This window comes from Fukomys damarensis, unplaced genomic scaffold (assembly GCF_012274545.1).
Source record: "Fukomys damarensis isolate Sample0158 unplaced genomic scaffold, DMR_v1.0_HiC HiC_scaffold_34, whole genome shotgun sequence".
NCBI classification, from domain to species: domain Eukaryota; kingdom Metazoa; phylum Chordata; class Mammalia; order Rodentia; family Bathyergidae; genus Fukomys; species Fukomys damarensis.
Genome location: NW_022900946.1, coordinates 1388751 through 1401957, shown reverse-complemented (window position 1 = coordinate 1401957; position 13207 = coordinate 1388751). Strand labels below are relative to the sequence as shown.

The 13207-nt window shown below is 46.4% G+C and overlaps 1 protein-coding gene across 1 annotated transcript in view; it reads right to left on the bottom strand.

The window, feature by feature from the left end:
- Coro1a (coronin 1A) overlaps nt 1-13207 on the bottom strand; it is a 27882-nt gene that overhangs the window by 11502 nt on the left and 3173 nt on the right. The gene's annotated exons all lie outside the window — the stretch shown is intronic.

Here is a 13207-nt window from a genome sequence, read left to right as displayed (position 1 = left end):
TTTTTTTTTTATGTGAAAGCCCCTGATCTCTCTATCTCTCTCTATGTTGGCAGTGTTGGTTCTAATTTTGAAACTTCTAAAAAAATGTTCTGTGAGCAAAACTAAACGTATCTTCCATTTGGATTGGTTTTATTGCCAATTTTTTTAAAGATGGGTACTCATTACGTTGCCCAGCCTAGCCTTGAACTCCTGAGCTCAAGAGATCCTCCTGCTTCAGCTTCCTGAGAAGTCGAGATTACAGGCATTCTCCTCTGCACCTAGTGCCAGTTACATTTAGTTCTGTTCTTTGCCCTTGGCATGGGCCTGAAACCTCTTGCTCCTGTTTGCCACTAACCTTTCACATTCCTTACTGACCCTTTAAGACTCGGGTCAAGATTTCCTTCCCTGTGAAGCCTACCCGGCATGCACCACTCTCAGGTGATTTCTGCTCTGGTTTGGATGTGACTTGTCCCTCCCTGAAGGCTCATGTGTTTGAGAGAAGGTGTGAAGGCTGGGGGCCACTGGGACCACCGCCAGTCGGAGGGTTAGGGCAGTTTGGAAGGAGGGCTGTTATCAAAAGCAAGCTGTGGGCTGGGCTGGGCTGAGAGACTGCTCAGCAAGTATGGTCCTGGGTTCACTTTCAGCACCACCACCCCAGAAAGAACAGCCTGGCCTCTCCCGGGCCACCCTGGCTTCCTGCAACCCCACTTCCCATGCATCCTTTCTATCTGCCACAGGGACACAGCCAAGGAGCCCTTTAGCAGTGCCAGTGCCCCAGACTATGGGCTAAATAAACCTCTTTTCTTTACAAATTAGGGAGCCTCGGGTATTTTGTTACAGTAATGGACAACTGACTGGTTGTCCCTTTCTCCCCACTATTGGTGGCCTCGGGTGCATCCCCTGCTGTTGGAATTAGCACACTGGGTGGTCATTGTCAACGTGTTCAGATCCTCCATCAGACTGTTTTATTTGCTGATCACAGGGCTCAAAACATGGCTGGAACTCAACTAACATCAACCTACTTTCTTTCCAACACTGCTAAGCAACTGGGCTACATCCCAGCTCTTTATTTTATTTTGATACAAGGACTTGCTATGTTGCCCAGGCTGGAATTGAACTTGCAATCCTCCTGCTTCAGTCTCCCAAGCAGTTGGGATTATAGATGTGGACCACCTCCTCCAGCTGCACTGTTTTCTTGATTTTTTTTCTGGATTGCCCTTTGCAAGTATATGGAAATATAATTGATTTTTGTATATTGACCTTGTATCCCGCCACTTTGCTATTCTCATTAATTCTTTTTTATTGTGGCAAAACACAGCATGAGGCCTGCCACCCCCCTTTTTTTTTGGTACCAGGGATCGAACTCTGGACCTTACCCTTGCAAGGCAGGCGGTGGCACCGCTGGGCTACATCTCTGGCCCCACTGGCCCAGCCTTTTATCAAGTGCTTGTCTTCACTGTTGGTAACTATAAGGAGACTGCTGCTCAGCGGTCTCTGGAACATTTTCTTCTCGGCGACTGAAACTATAGCAACTGAACAGCAGCTCCGTGTCCTCCTCCCCCGGAAACCATTCTCATTCCTCTTCCCACCAGTCTGACTGGGGCAGGTCCTCACGCAAGCGCAGTTGTGCTGCATCCTCCTCCTGAACCGTCCAGTTTCTCATTTAGCATAAAATCTTCAAGGTTCATTCCTGTTGCAGCCTGACACCAGGCTGCCTTCCGTGCCTGCTGAATAAGGACCATGGAGTGAATTCGCTGCATTTTCTTTATTCATTAATCCACCACTGGGCACTTAGGAATACTGCTAATATAAACACGGGAATAGGAATATCTTCTTGAGTTTCTGATCTCAGTTCTTCTGAATAAATGCCATAGAGTGGGGTGGCTGGATCATTCTGTTTTTGCAGGGGGTTATTTTGAGACAGGGTTTCCCTGTGTAGCCCAGGTTGGCCCCAAACTCACAGGATCCTCCCGCCTTAGCCTCCTGTGGGCTGGGATTATAGGCGTGCACCCCCACACCCAGTGCTTTTTTTTCTTTTTGTGGCTTGGAGACTAAACTCAGGTCCTTGTGCATAGAGACAAGTGCTGTACCACTGAGCTACACCTCCAGCCCCTAGAGGACTTGTATTTCAGTTTTTTCTTTAGTTTTCCTGGTTACAATCTCTAAAACAGTGCATAACTGGGTATTCGTGTGTCATCATCTTTGAGGGATTTTCATTATTACATATGAAGTTAGCTGTGGGTTTTTCATAGATATCCTTTATTCGGTATAGGCACAGGAAGCTCCTATTTCTGGTTCGTTGCTTGTTGTTCTGGTGGTTGAACCCAGGGCTTTCACACGAGCTCAGCCCCAGACCTTTTCTATTTTCTGTTTTTCACTTTGAGGCAGGACACTGCTAAGGTGCTCAGCTGCCCAGGCTGGGTTGGAGGTTGCGACCCTCCTGCCTCAGCCTCCCCGAGGGCTGGATTTCAAGTGTGCACCACCATGCCTGGCTTGCTGCCTTTCTCTGTGTTTTTTACAAAATGATGTTGGATCTTGCCAAAGGCTTTTCCTGCATTTATAGAGATGGTTGTATGATTTTTCTTTATTCTAATAATATGCATATTATTTTTCTGTGTTAAACTGACTGCATTCCTGGGAGAAAAAAACCACACTTGATCATGGTAAACTGTCCTTTTTATGTGTTGCTAGATCCTGTTTGCTACTGATGACTGGAGGATTTCTGCCTCTACATTTGTAAGAGGTACTGATCTATAGTTTTCTTTCTCATGATATTTTTGGCTTTGTTGTCAGGGTTACATTTGCCTCATGGAAAGGATCCGGAAATGTAGCTTCTACTTCTCGTAGAGTTTGTGAAGGACTGGTATTAAATCTTCTTGAAATGTCTGTTGAAATTCACTAGTTAAGCTGTCTATCTGGACCTGAGTTTAACTACTACCCTGGAACTCACTGTGTAGCCCAGCCCGGTCTCAAACTCGCAGCGATCCTCCTGCCTCAGCCTCCCGAGTGCTGGGATTACAGGCATACACCACCACATCCAGCTTGTGGGAAGTTTTTAATAGTCAATTCAATAATTTCTTTACTTGTGACAGGTCTATTTTGTTATTTTTCAGTGGGTACAGAGCACTGAGCCCAGGGACTTCACACCAAGCTGTGTCCCCACCCTTTTAATTGTATTTATTTAGTTTTACTTATTTAGTAAAGTCACACTAGGCTGCCCAGGCCGGGCTTGCATTTGTGATCCTCCTATACCAGCCTTCCTCAGTGCTAGGATTACGGAACTGTGTCACCATGCCTGGCTCAGGTTTACTTTTCTTTTTCCTCTGTTTTGTTTGTTTTTTGGCAGTACTAGGGATCAAACCCGGCTTGCACATGCCAGGCAAGCACTCGGCCACTGCACTGTAACTTCAGGCCTTGTATTATATCTTATTTTATTATGAGACAGGGACTCAGTTGGTCACATTGACCTTGAACTGGTGATTCTCCTGCCTCAGCCTCTCAAATAGCTAGAATTACAAGTGTGTGCCACCATACCCAGGTCAGATTTGCTATTTCTTTTCGAAATTTGGTAGTTCCCCCCCAAAAAAAATGTTTATTCATTTCCTCTAAATTAATTTATTGGCATACAATTGTTCATCATATCCCTTTCTAATCTGTTATTTCTGTAAGGTTGGTAATAATGTACACAAAGCATCTAATAAGAGATCAGTTTTAATTAAGTAGAAGCTGAATATATCAGCTGAACCTGAAATAACTTTTTCAGGAGTCAGGTACTGTTTTTTTAAATCTCTTTCTTTCTTTTTTTTGGTACTGGGGCTTGAACTCAGGGCCTTGTGCTTGCGAGGTAGGCGGCGGAACCACTGCGCTACATCCTCAGCCTCTCTTTCATTTTGCTGACATAATAAACTATAGAACCTATAATCTCACCTGTTGAAACCAGAACTTGACATGTCCAAAACAGGCAAATCCATTGAGACAAAAACCAGATAAGTGGTTTTCAGAGATGAGGAGAGTGGGAAGGGTCTGTGGAGAGTTTGCTAATGATTCAGGGCAGTGATGGCAAACCTGAAACTGTCAGATCGTTCAGGGATCACAAACAGCCGCTGCAGCACACGTGCCAAAGGCTTGCACCGCTGACACAGGGCTGCTTCCTGGAGAGACGGAAACATTCTGGGGTTAGAATGGAGATTAAGGCACAGCTTTGTGAATGTACTAAAAACCAAAAGCCACTCAATTTTACATTTTGCAAAGGGAAATTTTCTGTTATATGTGTGACATGTCAATAAAGCTGTTATTTTAAAAAATATGTATGTAGCTTTATGCCTTTCCTGATTTTAAAGTTCTGCTGTATGTTTCTCCCATTCTGTGAAGAGATAACTGCTCTCTCGTTGTCAACTTATTTTATTACTCTTATAAAGAAGAAAAATACAGCAGGGCTGGGATGTAGTTCAGTGGTGCCATGCCTGCCTCGAAAGGGCAACACCATGAATTCCATCCCTGGTACCGAGAAAGCAAAAAGAGTAGAGCATCTTGTCCATGAAGGACTGGGAAATAACTGGCTGAGATGCACCATGCCTACAATTCCAGCTACTTGAGAGACTGAGACAAAAGGATCACAGGTTCAAAGCCAGCTCAGTCACCTTTGTGAGATACATACTGTCTCCGAATAAAATATTTCTTTCCCTTTTTTTCAGTGCAGTGCTGGGCATCACACCCAGAACTCTGCTCATGCTAGGCAAGTGGGGAGACCACTGAGCTACACCCCCAGCTTCAAAATAAAGTTAAAGAGCACTGGGGATGTAGCTCAGTGGTCAGGCAATTTCCTAGCACATGTGAGGGCCTGGGTCCAATCACCAGGACCAAAATATTTGTGAAATATATTTTAATAATTATGAGAAGTTATCCTGGCTAGTGTAGCAGTTTAATGAGACTTCATTAATTTTCCTTGTCATCATTCCAGTGGAAACGAATTTATGATGAAACTGAGGATATTTCTTCAGATTGATGGCTGCTGACAAAATCTGAAAAGGGGCCTGGCACACCGAGCAAAGCCAAGGGCACAGAATGGAAACGAGACTGAGTATTTTTGGGTTTTGACTCCAAATGGTTCTCGTGAAGCAACCAGTGACCTTTGCTTACTTCATTAACAGAATGGATGAAGATGTTTTTCTCAAATGGAGAGTATAAATACACAGACCTAGACACCAATAGTGCTAACCTATTAAATATAATATGTTCTCCAAAATAAAAACACCATGGGACCAGGCGTGGTGTTGCACGCCTGTCATCCCAGCATTTGTAAGGCTGAGGCAGGAGGACCGCAAGTTCCAGACCAGTCTAAATTACAAGCTGAGACCCTGTCTCAAAAAAACAAGACAAACAAAACAAAACAAACCACCATGAACTAGAAATGGAAAAAAAAAAAAAAAACAACTTATGAGACTTCCTGTTTAAAATTTCTCTTTTGTTCCTTCAAACTGTAAAAAGCCAGTACAGCTTTTTGTTTTCAAGACAGCCAATATAATTTTCTATCTCCCTTCTTCAGATATATTTTTTTTTAAACTTAACTTTTTCAAAAAGCCTCTGGTGGGCTGGGGATTTAGCTCAGTGGTTCCACCGCCTGACTAGCAAGTGCAATGTCCTGAGTTTGATCCCCAGTACCAAAAAAAAAAAAAAAAAAAAAGGCCCCGGTACTTTCTATGCCTAAATAAAGCATGGAGCTTTGCTAATATTTCACAGCCACTACATGGCAATATTTCGTATTGGTCTGGCCAGCACTCTAGACCTGGTTTTCTCTTGAGGTCTCTGTTCCAAAGACTAAACTGAAAAGCAGTACTTTTGGTTGTCTGGCCCTTGCCAAGACCAGCCCTCAGGCAAATGTCAGCTGACTTGCTCTCAGCTCCGGGTCTGAGGGCCTAGAGGCCTCAGCACCTGTCACCTGTTGGGGTCTGTGGGTCTTTCACAAAGCACCCAGGAGGTGCTTCTGCTTCTGGGCATGGGAAACAGCTTTTTTATTGTTTAGCCACAGCATACTAAAGAATGTCTTTTCTTGTTTGTTGGGTTTTTGTTTTTGTTTTTTTGGTACCAGGGATGAACTCGGGACCTTGTGCTTTCCAGGCAGGCAGCAGAACCACTGAGCTAAATCCCCAGCCATTTTTTTGCAGGGGTTGGGGGGTGTTGAGACAAGATCTTGCTATAACTCAGCCTGGTCTTGAACTTACTATGTGGGGCTGGTGTTGAACTTGCAGTGATCCTCCTGCCTCAGCTTCCCAAGTGCTGAGGTTACAGGCATGTGAGTACTGGGATTACAGGCATGTACCACACGCACCACCACACCTGGCACAAGAATGATTTCTTAAGATGTTTACCTCATTAAGGATTTTATTTCTGGGCGGAGGATTTAGCTCAGTGGCACTGCACCTGCCTCAAAAATTCAAGGTCCTGAGTTTGATCCTCAGTAGCAGAAAAAAAAAATTGTTTTATTTCAGACTAGGTACGATGGTGCACGCCTATAATTCCAGCACTCAGGAGGCTGAGGCAGAAGAACTGCTGCAAGTTCAAGGCCAACCTAGACTACACAGTGAGTTCAAGGCCAGCCTGAACTGCATGACAAGACCCTGTCTCAAAAAAAAAGAACTATTATTTCAGAACAATACAAGCAGGACACAGTGTGCATGCTTGTAGCCCCCCCACTAGGGGCCTGAGGTGGGAGGATCGCAGCTCCCTTGAGTCACTGTCCTGATGTAGCCAGGGCAGACTGATGTCTCTTCTGCACACCTGGACCTTTGTCCGCAGGATCAACCTGCTGAAGCCCTAAGCCTCTATTTAAGGTTAGGAGATGGGACCTGTGGTGGGGGGCGGTTGCTGAGGGTTAAATGAGGTCATGGAGGGTGAGGCTACTAATGGGGTTAGAGCCCTGCTGAAAACACCAGAGAGCATTTTCTCTCTCCAACTCCTCTCCTGTCCTCAAGCCCTGACACATGTGAGGGTAGAGCAAGAATGCATCTCTCTTCAGGTCACCCCCTCAGGCCTGGTGGCACATGCCTGTCATCCCAGCATTTGGGAGGCTGAGGCAGGAGGATCGCTGCAAGTTTGAGGCCAGTCTTGGCTACATAGTGAGTTCAAGGCCAGCCTGGACTATATAGTGAGACTCTGCCTCAGAGAGAGACAGACAGACTGTCACCAGAACCTGACAATTGTGATCCTCTGATCTTAGAAATCATGATAAATAAATGTCTGTTTAGCCACCTGTTATAGTGGCCTGACAGACTAAGACATATCCTAACCCAGGCACGGTGGTACACACCTGTGATCCCAGTACTCAAGAGGCTGAGGCAGGAGGATAGCTGTGAGTTCACCTGGGCTATATATTGAGTTCAAGTCCAGCCTAAACTGCACCACATGTCCCAAGAAACAAACAAACAAAAAAGAACACCCTAAACGTGAGAATTTCCCATAGCAACAAAAAAGGTCCTGAGCATCACTAACATTAAAGGGAAGCAGAGCCTAGGCTGGGGCTGGGGCTCGGTGGTGAGCACTTGCCTAGCGTGCGCCAGCCTGGGTTCCATCCAGGCTGTGAAGAGAATAAACTGACTGCAGGTGGGTATGAGTAATCTTTGTGGGGTGATGGGAGAACCCTAAAACCAGGCTCATTGCACTTCACAGATTTAATAAAAAAAAAAAATCATCAAATTGTACATGTAAAATGAGTGCATATTAATCATATCTTTTTTTTTTTTTTTTGGTACTGGGGATTGAACTTGGGTCCTTGTGCTTGCAGCCAGGCAGCAGAACCACTGAACTAAATTCCCACCCCCAAATTAATCATATTTTAACAAAACCATCTTTTAAAAAGTCAGACGTGGGGTAGGGGACCACTCTACTCCTTTATTATACTTTTGCACAGGGATCAGAGCCTCTGCCTCATGCTGACCTGAGCCCTCTGCTGAGACCGCCTGCACACTGAGGGCAAAGACCGCCGCCACCCCCTGGAAGTGCACCCCGGTCCCTGGGGCCTGCCCCGTGCCACCTGCAATGAAGGCAATGGAATGTCAAACAAGATTAACTGGGGTCGTTCCGATGGGTTGGTCTCAGCATAAGCCTTGAAAAGCAGAGCTTTCACAGCCGGAAGCGGGAGCCACGAGGCAAGAGACTTTGAGGCCCCACTTGGGTGGCCACCTGAGGCCAGGGGCTGTGTGCAAACCCAGGACCAAGGCCTCTTGCTCCTGGCATTGAAGGAGTGGGAACAGAGGCTGGACTGCAAGGTGCTAGGTTCCACCACCAGCCTGAACCAGCACATCCTCCCAGAGCCTCCGTGAGAATCCAGACACCGACACCTGGAACTAGGGTGCGAATCTGCCAAACAATTCCAGCTAATGAGCACAGTGGCCCTGGCTTTTCCTGTCCCTCGGCCCACGCTAAGGACACCTTCTGATCGCGTGTAATTACACTCAGCCCTCAGTGGCTCTCTCTTTGGGAAAAGTGCATCCCACGTACATGCATCATTTCCTTATGACTTAGCAATTATGAAATGCCACTATAACACCTTTATTTTCTGCACTGGAGACTGAATTTATGGCCTTCATCCTGAGCTACATCTCAGACCCCCACACACACCAGAGTCAAAGTTGCCAGGCTGGGCTTGAACTTGTGATCTTCCTGCCTCAGCCTCCCAGAGTGTGGGGTTTAAAAGCGTGCGCCACCACGCCTGGTTTGTACAGACCAGAGGCAGCCGCAGAGTTACCAGTGTCTAAAAGTGCCTAAAAACCAAGCGGAACCTCAGGGACACTGCTGAGATGCAGGGCTAGGGCCCAGCCCGGGATGCGACTGCAGCAGAGCGGGTTTGCTGGTGTCTGGCAGAGCAGACAGGTGCTTTCTTTTTTGTTTGTTTGTTTGTTTTTGGTACCTTGGTACCAGGGATTGAACTCGTGTCATTGCGCTTGAGAGGCGCTGCGCTTTTTCTTAAACGCTTTGTTTCTGTTTGGTTTTTTCCTGCACAGTTTGAAGTGAGAATCGTGTTTTAATTCTGTAGCCTCCGTGTGAGAGGCTGACACATTAGCTCTCTCCGCGCTGACACATGAGGAGCTGATTCTCCGCCTAAAGTGACAGTGACAGCGGTGATGGCGTCGTCTCCACCCTCGCTCACTGCGCAGCCGTGACGCTGCCAACACCAGGGCCCCCGGCAGGAAACAGCGCGAGCTATCACATCGCATCAGTATTGTGTCTCCATCGCGTGCAAACGTGTGAGTCCCGCGCACAGGGGCAGTCGCGTGACACGACGAAATGTCCTCCTCCTCTTGGCACAAAATCAGCCTTATCGGGCGCCGGCTCCCTTGCAGTCTGCCCCTCGCGCCCTCCCCAAAAGTGCCTAAAAACCAAGCGGAACCTCAGGGACACTGCTGAGATGCAGGGCTAGGGCCCAGCCCGGGATGCGACTGCAACAGAGCGGGTTTGCTGGTGTCCGGCAGAGCTGACAGGTGCTTTCTTTTTTGTTTGTTTGTTTTTGGTACCTTGGTACCAGGGATTGAACTCGTGTCATTGTGCTTGAGAGGCGCTGCGCTTTTTCTTAAACGCTTTGTTTCTGTTTGGTTTTTTCCTGCACAGTTTGAAGTGAGAATCGTGTTTTAATTCTGTAGCCTCCGTGTGAGAGGCTGACACATTAGCTCTCTCCGCGCTGACACATGAGGAGCTGATTCTCCGCCTAAAGTGACAGTGACAGCGGTGATGGCGTCGTCTCCACCCTCGCTCACTGCGCAGCCGTGACGCTGCCAACACCAGAGCCCCCGGCAGGAAACAGCGCGAGCTATCACATCGCATCAGTATTGTGTCTCCATCGCGTGCAAACGTGTGAGTCCCGCGCACAGGGGCAGTCGCGTGACACGACGAAATGTCCTCCTCCTCTTGGCACAAAATCAGCCTTATCGGGCGCCGGCTCCCTTGCAGTCTGCCCCTCGCGCCCTCCCCACCTGAGGTGCCCTGAGGGGGTCCCTCCAGCCTCCCGCAGGTCGGGCCCAGGGCCTCACGCTCGCCAGGCAAGCGCTCTGCCCCGAGCTACAGCCACAGCCTGGTCTGCCACCTTTTCTTTTTGTTTTCTAACTTTGAGTAAGTACGTGTGTGCAGCACACACACACACACACACACACACACACAGGGAATTGGCACCAGTGGAGAACACTAGCTCTTTTACCTCCCCTTCCTTTCCCTCCCCACTTCCCTCCAACTCTCGGTCTTGTCTACCACTTTTGAAGTTTTTCTTCTTTTCAACACAGGGAAGGCACCGGTGGAGAACACTAGCTCTTTTACCTCCCCTTCCTTTCCCTCCCCACTTCCCTCCAACTCTCGGTCTTGTCTACCACTTTTGAAGTTTTTCTTCTTTTCCCTTTATGTATCCAAATCAACCTATATCCCTGAAGTCTCAATTTTTTCATGAAGCTATTGCTTCCTTTTTTGAAAATGGAAACTATTTATTAGGGTGCAACAATTTAGTCATAAATAACCAGATGTGGGGGCGCACACCTGTAATCTCAGCACTAGGGAGGCTGAGGCAGGAAGATCACCGAGAGTGTAAGGCCAGCCTACACTACTTAGTGGAAAAAAAAATTAGTCATAAACAAAGGTGGTGGCTGTGGAAACTATGTTTTGTTTTGATTTTTGATACTGGGGATTGAACCAGGGCCTTCACATTAAGCTACTTCCCTCTGCATTTTTTAAAATTTTTTTGAGACAGAGTCTCCTTAAGTTGCATAGTTGCCCAGGCTGGGCTCAAATTTGCAATCCTCCTGCCTCAGCCTCCCAGAGTGCTGTGATTAGCGTCCTGTGCTGCCATGTATGGCTGTGTTGGACTTCAATGAAAGGTTTACTCAAAAGAAACCAGAGTGAGGATGGTTAAGGAGGGGTATAGGATAAAATAAAATAAAATTTATTTGTTTGTTTGTTTGTTATTTTGATACTGGGGATCGAACTCAGGTCCCTCTGCTTGCAAGGCAGGCGGTAGAACCACTGAGCTAAATCCCTGGCCCTTTTCTCTCTCTTTTTTTTTTAAATAAAATTTAATTAAAAAAAAAAAACAAAACGGAGGGCATTGGGTAAAGGTAGTACGGGGATCGAACTCAGGTCCCTCTGCTTGCAAGGCAGGCGGTAGAACCACTGAGCTAAATCTCTGGCCCTTTTCTCTCTCTTTTTTTTAAAATAAAATTTAATTAAAAAAAAACAAAAAACGGAGTGCATTGGGTAAAGGTAGTGGGTGAATCACATAGCATTTTTTTTTTTGTACTGGGGATCGAACTCAGGGCCTTGTGCTTGTGAGGCAGGCGGTGGCACCACTGAATCACATATTTACCTCTGCAGCCACCCAAATCATAATGGCAGCAAGAGGGTTTTGTAATGCCACAAGCCACAGGAACCACAAGACTGAGAGGAACAGTAGGAACAAAGTGTTTTTAAGCCAGGTACCAGATGAGCACATGGTAACTTATTTACTAGAACTAAGGAAGTGGAATCTGAGCCGGCACTGAAAAGAGTAAGACGTCAGCAGGCTTTCTTTGCAGAAGCCACAGAAGACATAAACACTGGCATGATCAGGCAGGTGATGAGAGGCATCTCCTGCAAGGAACGTGGCAGCTGAGGCAAGGCCCAAAGTCGGCTCTGCAGGGGCTCCTGGGAAGCAGCTCAGTGGCATCGGGTGAAGGCTCCAGGGCATTGTCCACAGCTGCAGTCCCGATCAGCTTTCAGTGGCTCCACACTCAGGTACGAGCAGACACCCAAGACAGTGGTGGGCAGCATCAGATACAAAATTCATATGCAGGCCCAGCATGGCGGCACACACCTGTAGTCCTAGCACAATAGGGGGCTGAAGCAGGAGGATCACCAGGAGTTCAAGGTCAGCCTGGGCTACATAGTGAGTGCAAAGTGAGCTTGAACTGCACAGCAAGATCCTGTCTCAAAAAACTCAAGCAAGAGCTGGGGATTTAGCTGAGTTGTTCCACCCTGCCTTGCAAGCACAAGGTCCCCAGTTTGATTCCCAGTACCAAAAACAAACAGACAAAAATCTCAATCAATAGACAGATAGGCATACAGAGAGATGATAGGTAATAAATAGAAAGGTTAGCAGGGCGTGGTGGTGCACAACTGTAATCCCAGCACTCAGGAGGCTGAGGCAGGAGGATCGCTGTAATTTCAAGACCAGCCTGGGCTACATAGTGAGTTCCAGGTCAGTCTCAACTACATAGTGAGACCCTGTCTCAAAAAACAAAAATAAATAAATAGATAGATAGATAGATAGGTTGATAGAAATATCCAGCCTCAGATATTTAGTTATAACAACAGAAAACAGACTTCTACAGTGGTAAAAGGAGATCTCAAGAAGACAGCCATGCAGCAGACCTGGACAGAGCCTCTCCAGAAGGAAGCTGACCAGAAGGCTACCGAGAGGCTGTCTTTAAGGATATAAAATCTATATACAATCTGGTGTGTTTCAAGATAAGGAGGCATTTACACACCAAGGTAGAATTTAGGGTTGAATTAGAGCTACATACAAAGCAAAACAAAAACTTGATACAAGTATTAACTCAGGGGGTAAAGCAGGAAGGGGAAAAGAAGTAATAGTAACTATTTCAGCCATGGACACAGTTACACAGTCACAGAGATGCCAACTCTGGATACCTGTGTTACAAACCTGTGCTAGTACCGCAGGTGCAGGAAGACAGGAAGCACATGTTGTAGAAGCAGAGGAGGCAAAGCTAGGAAACAGAAAGAGAGGGAAGGAGAGGGGAGAGGACAAATAATATCTGAAAACTGAGTCAGGAAGCATCAATATGAAGGTATGATTTGGAGATACAGAAGTAAGGTCCAAAGGGACTGAACCATTCTTTCATAATATACCTCACAGATTTTCTAACGTGTGCTTTTGTAACTAGAAAAAGGATAAATAAAAACCCAATTGAGGCTGGGGATTTAGCTCAGTGGTTCTGGTGACCGCTTGCCAAGCGCAAGGATCTGAGTTTGATCCCCAGTGCAAAAGAAAAAACAAAAATAAAAAACCAGTTAAGGTGAAGGATAGTTTTCTCACTTCAGATGTGTTCTTTTAAGAAACATTTTTAAAATTTTATTTTTATTTATCTATTTTTTTAAAGAATATATTTTCTTGGGCCAGGAATTTAGCTCAGTGGTTCCACTGCCTGCCTCACAAGCGCAAGGTCCTGAGTTCAATCCCCAGTACCAAAAAAAAAAA